This window comes from Protopterus annectens, chromosome 9.part0 (genome assembly GCF_019279795.1).
Source record: "Protopterus annectens isolate FY-2018-M chromosome 9.part0, PAN1.0, whole genome shotgun sequence".
Lineage (NCBI taxonomy): Eukaryota > Metazoa > Chordata > Ceratodontiformes > Protopteridae > Protopterus > Protopterus annectens.
Window position 1 is genome coordinate 1,664,766,038 of NC_056743.1, and position 10,113 is coordinate 1,664,776,150.

Genomic DNA, 10,113 nt, shown 5'->3' on the forward strand with positions numbered 1-10,113 from the left:
ACATGTCAGTGTTATGCCATATGAAACAAAACAGTGTAAGAAACGTCTCTGTGTGGAAGATTTTCAGTCCATATATTTCTAGTTAATCACTGTATATTAATCAGATCAGACAATAGTAGTTGAAGTAGCGAACTTAAACTCATCTTAAGTCAAAACAAAACAAAACAAAAAATAATAATAAAAAATATATAATTGTACAGCATTATTAAGTATTTGAAAGTAATCCAAGCAAGGCAGGCAGTCTGTTTCCAGTCGAAAATCCTTTATCTAAATAAATAAATAAATAAAAAATAAATAAAGGATTTTGGACTGGAAACAGACTGCCTGCCTTACTTGGATTACTTTTGAATACTTAATAATTCTGTACAATTATATATTCTCTATTATTATTTTTTGTTTTGTTTTGTTTTGATTTAAGATGAGTTTAAGTTTGTTACTTCTACTACTTTTGTCTGATCTGATTAATATACAGTGATTAACTAGAAATATATGGACTGAAAATCTTCCACACAGAGAAGTTTCTTACACTGTTTTGTTTTTGGACCCACTACACTTTAGTGGGTTGTTTTGAGACTTCGGGGATAGCATGGAGATTACTTCTTTTTTGTTATCCCATATGACATACACCCATAGATGTCATATGCTCCACTGAGGACAGGGTTATGCAGATAAAGGGTGGTATGCGTGGGATGTGAGACATGTTTTGCAGGATAGTTGAGCAGTGTTGCAGTTAGCCCACTACATGTCATGGACATGTCTGATAGCACATGACATTGTGTGACATTCATAGCAAGAGTATACTCCACAAGGGTGTATCCTGTTGGCTGGGCATACTCCAGCTCCAACACATTTAGTGTGTGCACACATATGCTCTCTGTACAGTACTGTTTGTATTCTCAACATGTGTAATTCTGATATGTAGTACCTGTCCCTACAGTGGAACACACCTCCACCATTGTATTCACTGTTGTCCACACATCTGGCAATGACAGTTTGGAAGGTTTAGTGTAGGTGTTTCATATAGTCTTCCATTGTTTCACATAGGTAAACAGTGCGATGCATTGCAGGCTGACCAGTGTCCATTAACAGGACAACCATACATTATGTGTACATGTGTTATGGCAGATAGCATGCAATTAATATGTTCCATGCATTATCAAGCCTGGTAAATAATAACAATCTCACCTGACATAGGCTGCTGTCACTGCAAAACGCCAGAGGTACCTACACAGGAGTGTCACAGCAGTAAGATCATTATCCACACCTGTGTGATATCTACAGGGTGTAATGTCCATGTTAGCACATAAGCCAGCACAATACACTATACTATGGAGTATGCACATCTGTGCATACATAGAGTAGTAGACTATAGTATGTGGCATGTGTGCATACATGCCTTGCATATGATGGTATAGTACATATTGTACAGTAACACATGTAACTATGTGATATATAGTTGTGTTTTATGTGCAGTAGTGACTTACCAGGCAACTCCAGGCTTGGTGGTTGAGAGACACCCACCTTCACAATACCAGCTAAAGCTTGTGGATGGAGGTCTGCAGGTGTCCCCAGGTTGGCCAGTAGCTCCTCGGTACATGTGAGTGGGGGCTGGGTGAGTGGCCCCCCACCTGTTGCACCTTGTTCCCTGGTGATTGCATTAGCATGCTGTTTTGCTCATCTTATCAGGTCAGTGCAGTGTGGGTGCACCTGCTGATAGGTGCGATTGTGACCACCAACATCATTTACCCTCCTGCAGAGTTCCTCCCACAGGGCATCCCACTGTTGTGCATCCTGTGGCACATGACTGAAGAGTGTTGTGTAGTTGTCAAGGAGGTAGGTGATGAGGACCTCATCCTCTAAGTGGTTGTACAGCAGCAGTCTGCTACGTGGCATACCTGGAAGACATAATGATGGAGACAGGTCACAGTAACTCACAGAGAAGTACAGCAGTACAGCTGAACATACATGTGTATCACATTTATTAAGATTACAAATACGTCTTTGTAAATCTACATGACGCTAACACCACTGAAATGTATAAGTCACACACATTTGACACCTACTGGTGATGAGATATTATTGCCATATATGTGTGTGTCTGTGTGTCATGTGATGACATTGCTCATACACCATGTGGATGTTGTCTTGACGTGGGCATGTCTGTTTGCCTGTAGTGGTGTCTTTATCTATCAGCACATGCCTGGATGTGTTCACATTAATGCAATTGACCTTAATGCTGTGTATATGCCACATATATAGTCATACATAGCCATTAGGGACATGACCTGTGACTCTGCAGCCTTGCAAGCATGTATGTGTTTTGCCATATACATCTACATGACACTGTACAGCTGTGTAGCATCCTGCCATGTATTGCCTGTGTTGCACATGTGTAACACATGGGATAATAGCTAGCCTGATAGTATTTGCAGGGTCCGATATCAACTATAGCATGTATGGTCATAGTGATCTAGTAGGCTATATGCCCTTGGCCATTTATGAGCCTAGGCAGACAGGTTACCTAGCTGTAGGCAACAGCCAGGTAAGTTTCAGAGGCCAGTTCAAGCAGTGCCACAGAATTGATACACATGGTTACTGATATATTTGTCATGCGGTCATCACACCATGTCACAGAGAGGGGCAATGTGCAGCTTCGCTAGACAGAGATGCATAGTATGGCAAGAGTAAGTTAAGTGGATGGGACAGGGATCTGTCAGGCATGTTGTGATCCTTGTAATAGAAAGGTGGATGCCCATGATGTATGTGCTTATTTGGGATCAGGATGTGTTAAGTGTAGCATGTCCACACCTCTGGGTTAGACATGGCTTTATTCAGGGTAGGCTGCATGCTACATAGTGCAGCTAGGGATTGTAAAGGGCAGTGTAGGCAATCTACACATGGGCAATAACCCTTGAAGGAAATATGTGATCTATTATGGGTCACATGGGTGTTGAGTATGGCTGAGCAGTTATCTCTATATTCCTGGATGGCACCCTGTCATGATTAGGGGTGCCACATATGACTACCTGTCTTTTGTGGTGACATAACTATCAAAGGGAAGTACTGTCCAGTTGCATCCCATACACACAGTTGCCATTATGTTGACTGCTGCCTAGGTGGTAGTTAATGGGTACAGGGTTTTTAACATAAGGGATGACAATGCTATACTTAGCTGTCAGATTGTGGCCATACATCACACACCACACATCTGACACACTAAGGCCCTTCTGTATGTTGAACGAGGCAGACAATGAGTCAGCTATTGCTCCTAGTTCATAGTCATTTGCAAACATCAATAGGCTGATGCCTTCTGTTTTAGTCTATGTGATATAGATAACAAAGAGGGGGAGTACCAGGAATGACCCCTGTATTACTGTGGCTGGCACTAGTTTGATGTGCGTGTATTCATCAGACACCATCTGTAGTATGGGTTCTGCCAGCAGTCCATTTGCCAACCACTCCTGTGACATAGGAATATACACCTAGTTTACTGAGTGTAGCTGGAACACAGTATGGGTGATGGTGTCCTACGACCTGGCAAGGTCATGATATGCAGTGTGAATCAACCCTACTGTCATCTACATCTGTACCAAGTACATCAATTATGTTGACCACGGTTCATATCTGTACAGACCACACTCAGCAGGATAGTTGTGCACTATGTCTCATTATCAATGGTGTCTCCCCCTTTGTGGGGTGTGATAACTGTTGCTGTGCACCATTCGGTGTGTACACAGCCTGACATGGAGCTATGATTGAACATGACGTGCATGTGGATAGCTGAATGTTCTTACATTTGTGTAGGATACACCCTGGGATGTTGACAGGTCCCATGAAAGCTGTATGCATGGCATTAGAGAGTGCAGCTTGTAACTGCATAGTCGTTAGTACAGGGGCCCTGCAATGTACATGGATATATTACTAAGTGTACAGGTTGGGGGTGGGTGGGGTGGGAGTGGATTTAGGTTCTCCGACACCCTATCTGGATGAATGGGTGCTATTTCTGTAGGTGCAGTACTTCCCATGCCATAGTGCTGTGCAGCACGGCAGGTCTTGTCATTGCTATTATGATTAATGACACAGCTATAAAATGCTCTTTGCTTGGCCTCATAATATGTGGTGATTAGTCTCACAGTAGCTTTGCATGGTTTTATATAGTGTATCTGCATCTTACTGAGGCTAACCAGTGATCACCTATACTCGTGTGTTCACTCTTGCAACAGTTACTACCTTCTGTGGTACAGTTTAAAGCATGGTAACACCAGTTTGCCTACTTGTTTTTATTGAGCTGACTCCTGGTTCTATTTCAATGGCACAATCACTGCACATATGTGACTGCTTAAGGTTCATTTGTGTAGGATTCAGCATTTGCATATGCATTGTCCATCTGCATGAGTGCCATGGCACTCACCACTCTGCCCTTAGGAAACATAACATTGGCGTTGGAGACTAACTATGTGTAAAATACTGTTAGCCCTGTTTGTGCGACTACTGTGAATCCAACATGCATTGAGTGCAGGTGTTGGTACATGAGGAGTCTTCCCAGTTCATAATGGAATAGTTGAGAGTAGCCATTATTATGGTTCTGTCTCAGACCTAATCTTCCCCATTACAGCACATTATGACAGTTGGAAAGTCCATGGCCTAGTGGGTGATCTGTCTCAAGGTGCATTTTGAATTCCACTTTGGCACAAAGGTAGTTGCTTAACATAATGCATCTGATGTTATGCAAGTGCAATTAGCGTAGAGGTGTACATATCCTTCAGGAATATGGACACACCTGTGGCCCATGTGTTCCAATAAAGGATAAAGGGCAAGAGATGAGGTATGTGTTATAACATGGTCATGCAGGTGTGCTCTCTGGAGCATTGAAACATGTCTCAGCCACTGCATAGATATGTTCTCCATGTTAGGGATTGACATATGTGTGTCCGTATAGTGTTTCTGACATGTATCATTGTGTAGCAAGACCCACAGTTTATTGCTTGGCTGTCCCTGTAACAGCAGTGGACCCTCACTAGAACTGTGCATGATGAAGGCACTATAGGGGAAGCATGAGCCCTAGCCAGTATCCAGATTCCCAGGGATGACAGGTGCAGGCCCTGTCTGGCAAAGCATCATGGTCTGTCAACCATGTTATCCCAGGATGACAGATACTGGATACCCTGTGACATGCACCATTACACTAGACAATTGTGGAATAAAATAATTTTGTCCCTGTACTGCAGTATCATTCTGGCCAATGGCAGAATGCTACCCAGGCTTTGGGACATACCTGCATGGGCTACAAGACCTGACAGTTCCTACATGTGTTTCCATGCAGTCCAGGCTACTGCATCACAGGTCCTGCCCAACAACATGGAATATGCCAGAGCCATGTGTATAGTTCAAAAGGTGGTCTGAGTGTATGAGTATGTGGCTAATCATGGCAGACAGGCAGCTGACAGTATGTATGCCCTCGTATAGGTCAGTGTGTAACATAGTGCTAGAGTTTGCATTCACAAATGAGTACTGTTGGGCATGTTTCCAGTCATGTGTTCAGAGGTGTGGCACAATTATGCAAACTATGTCATACAGTTTGTGCATTTCGGTGTTTGTCTCTTCCTTCTTGGGGGGGCCACTTGTTTAGCCAGTTACTTAGACGCATCTGTGAATGTGTGTAGTTTCCAGTAGTGTGTATGTGGGTGTCCTTACTGTGTTCTGGTAAGGGTATATGTTGGTTGTGTTGATGAGCTGCATGTGTTTACCTACACCTCATGACTGGCTGTAGACTGGGCTGCCTTCCAACTTACCCCTGTAGCTGCATCCCAAACAATGTGTGAGGCATGGTGTTAGTCGGGTCTGGCAGTGTACATGGCATAGAGATTACATTCCCCCAGGATGGCCACATACACAAAGCTGACATTAGGCAACACCAGTAGCTGTCTAGTGGACATGCCTGTATGAGCAGTCAGTACTACAAGTACTAAGTACTGTATTTAGTTTATGTATTGCCTATGAAGATGTTTTAGACAGTGATGCTCACATGTAAATATTTGTGTTATGGACGTGACAACACTGGCTATTACGGAAACATTGTAGCTACATTTAGCAGCAATCCTCCACTGAGGAGCACATCACATCCTGTTAGTAGATTACAGATGATGCAAGTGTCTACAGGTCTGTTTCCTTCTCCAGGTATATACTCACATATCCACCAGGATCATGAGCTCTGTTGGGTGCAGACACCCACTCTCCAAACAGAGTCATGTATCAATAGGCTCTGATGCCACTATCAACATGATCAGGATATAATCAGATAGTGTGAGCCATCACCTATGATGCGGCTATTACACATGGACAGCTGTCTCCTACATCTTACACTCCTACTGCAGATGTAACACTGGAGTTAAAGATGATATGCAACCTGTTTCATTACCAGTGCTGTGCACTACCTTACATATAGTCTGTGCAGGTGGCTGTTAGGTTGGCAATGAGAGGTTGGGCTACACAAACTTGGTAGTTCAACTAGTGTGTCTGTCCTCTCAATATCCACTCTATGTAGGTGTGCACATAGCCATTTGGCCCAGCCCTGTAACAAGGGTCACTACACATTTGTATAACATGTACACATGCACAGCTGTTATTGCTTGCAAACAATAATAGAGAGGTGGATATTACATGTGTTATGTGCATGGATAGTTAGATGGCTCTTCCAATTATCTTTGCTATCATGCTGCTAACCAGTCAGATGAATACTAATGCTATGTATCCTGTCATTGAGTATTGTAATTGCCAATAGACATAACTACAATTTGCATAACATAACAGAACTGCTATGTAGAATAGAACACAGATCTGCCTAGAATACTGTACATTACGCAGTTCTCGGCACAATATTCCACAATGCACACCATATTTGCACGGTAAGCCCACCTTTAACATGCTCATCTTACTTATACACCCATACATATGTCGACTGTTACAATATATCAGCATATACTATCCCCTGTTATAGCACATACTTGTTGGACCAATCCTGACACTGACAGTGGCTTGAAGTGAATTGGTGGGTTCCAAGCCCATATCATCCCTTGTGGTGTATGTGGATTGTGCCGTGTGACCTACAGCAGTACACACATAGAATACTACAAGCATTACTACTGCTCAACAATACATCGCTACAATGTAGCTATTTCCACTAAATGCATTGATTACACTGTAATTCTTACAATACAGGTACTACATACACAGACGTACTACATGTTATACATACCTTCTTCGTAATTGGTGGTGTTATTGACTAGTATAATACTCGTTTTCAGTTCATCTTTCAGTGTTTTGTGCTGTCCTACAGGTAGATACAGATGGTTTGAATGTGTGACAAGGAAACCTTTTATAGTTACAGATCAGTATCGTGTTATCCCGATGACCAATTGGTGTTCCTAAGTAGCTAATTACATGCACATCAGCTGCGCTGATACTGCCTTACCAATACCATGGCTACAGTGGAGTATAACTGAGTACTCCACTTGGGCGTTGTCCCTTTGCCTTATTTGTGAGGAAGACAGAGTGGAAGTTTTGTTTGGAATCTATTGCAACAGCTGTATTGAGATGAACAGTAATATATTGTGTGTAATGCCTAGAGGAGTTGGTCTAAATGTGATTACTGCTGTTATATTTCTGAGCATTGCTACTTGTGCAGGGTTTGTCTGTACCTAATACTTCTGCATATGTTTCAGTCTGGCTAGGTTGTTTGACTAGCTCAAGGCTGCATAGCTATGCCTATAATGTTAGGGGGTTTACAGTGTGCTTACCAGACATATTTAGTTTGGTGTTACTGTGTATCATACTGTGCTAATAAGCAGTACTCTGTAAAACCTCCTGGTGTACGAACCTTTCAACCCTCTGAAACGGGATTAGTTCATACAAACCCTGTTACATCATCAGCTGCTCAATTGTATAACAGCAACTATTTCACATAGAGCCATGTTAGTATGTCTGCGTCCAGGTATGTTAAGGTTTCAGCAAATGTAGTACAGTAGTTACATAATTGGTTATGGTATGACAGTATGTATTGATGTAATTATTTTGGTTGCGGGGTAGATGTGGGTGGGTGAACATAGCACATGTAGGTGTGTAGGAACCCTTTTTATGCAACATCTATATGTGTGTGGGTGTTCTTTGCCTATGTGAACACCTATCCCTTAGTCAACTAATACTATGGTAATTGCAGGCTGATTCATTAAGGCACTATTAAATGATTCCTGTATAGCATGCATGCACTGTTAGTCCTTGAATCCTTTTGGCAATACATCAGAATGTAATAAAGATTTGCAAAATGAAAGCTGTCTGTGTAATTCTGTCATGGATATTTGCAGTCATTTTAGTTGTATTGGTGACTGCGTCCATAGAACATATCAATAGCAAGGCACAACACTCCCACAAGATGAGTGCTCCATTGTACAAAAGGCAACTAATGTCAGAACATGTTATAATAACAACAAAGCAGCCAAGTATCACCAGGACGTTAAAAACCATAACAAATTTATTGTAGAAAACAACACAGTAAGCGCTTTCGCTAAGGAGCTTCTTCAGACTGACAAATATTAATATCAAATCCAAGTCCTTATATAAAAATTCAGAAAGGCTAGAACCAATCATAAAAAGATACCACTTAGAGAATTAAGAATTTTTCAAAGGTACACAAATAAAAATGCACATATAAACGCTATTGGTCTGCATTAAAACATATGTATAGAACATCCTATAAAGTCAGACATGTATACCAACATATAAAAACATACATAAAAGTATGAAAACAATAAAAATACAAAAAAGGGATGTATATATTCCTACTTATATGAACTATTTTGGTATCCTGCTCTTTTTAAGTAGGGGTTTAATAGTTGCCCTTTCATTCAAACCATGGCCTCTATCTGCCCTGAGTGTAATAATCCAATTATTTTCTCTAAACTCTGTGTGGTTCCTAATATCTCCTTCTCTTATACTAGAGGGAATCACCTCAATAACTCTAAATGTGAAATAGTGGTCATCCCCAAAATGGATTGCATGTTTAGCTAGGGCATTATGATCCGATTGTTTCCTAATTTGGTAGACATGTTCTCGGATCCTATCCCTAAGGATCCTATTGGTTTTGCCAACACAAAATGAATGGCAAAGCTGGCATTCCGCTAAATACACAAGATTAGAAGTTTTGCAGGTGGCTTCTATTTGAAAACTAAAGTCCTTCTGCAGATCTGGATGATGGAATCTATCAGAGCTATCAATATAATCACAGAAGTTACATGTTCCTCATGGGTGGGTCAACCCTCTCTTACTATAGTTATTATGATTATTGCCCTGTTTGTGGCATAATAGCCTCTTCAGATTTTTTCTATTTGTATATGTAAATCTTGGTTGATCACCAACTATTTCACTAATGTCACTATCAACTTGAAGTACAGACCAGTGCTTACCAAAAATTTCTACTAATTCTTTATTATCCAAAGTATAATATAGTGGGACCTTAAGAAACGAAGGTCTGCCTATATCATTATTACAAATATCTTCCTTTTGTGGACCAAAATATGGAGCAGCTCTACCTTTACGTAAAATTTGAATATCTAGTAAATTATATGAAATCTCATTTACAGTGTATCCTCTTGATAGGAGTCTGTCTTTTAAACTAATAAGTTCTTCAGAAAAACAATTATCCAGGGCATTTAACCTGGATACTCTAACACCTTGACCTCTAATCAGGTTTCTAAAAATATAGCCTGGATGCATACTTGATCTCATTAACAATGAGTTCCTATAACATGGTTTGCGAAACACTCCTGTGTTGACTAAACCATTCACCAGCTTTTCAATGTACAAATCCAAGTATTCTATTCTTGTAAGGGACCAGTTCATTGTAAATTTTAAACAGCTAGTCATGTTATTATGTACGTTATGGAACTTTAATAACTCATCGAGGCTTCCTCTCCATAATAAAAAGAGGTCATCGACAAAGCGTCGATAAAACAGAACATGTGTCTTAAACTCTTCTGTTTCACTAAGCAATGTTCCTTCTCAATGTGCCAGGAACATATTCGCATAACTGTTCGTACATGGGGTATCCATAGCGACGCC

The 10,113-nt window shown here is 41.0% G+C and overlaps 1 pseudogene; it reads right to left on the minus strand.

Annotated features, from left to right (window-relative positions):
• The window catches only part of LOC122810737, a 46,229-nt pseudogene extending 36,311 nt beyond the window's left edge, over positions 1-9,918 (minus strand).
• Between the last annotated feature and the right edge of the window lie 195 nt (positions 9,919-10,113).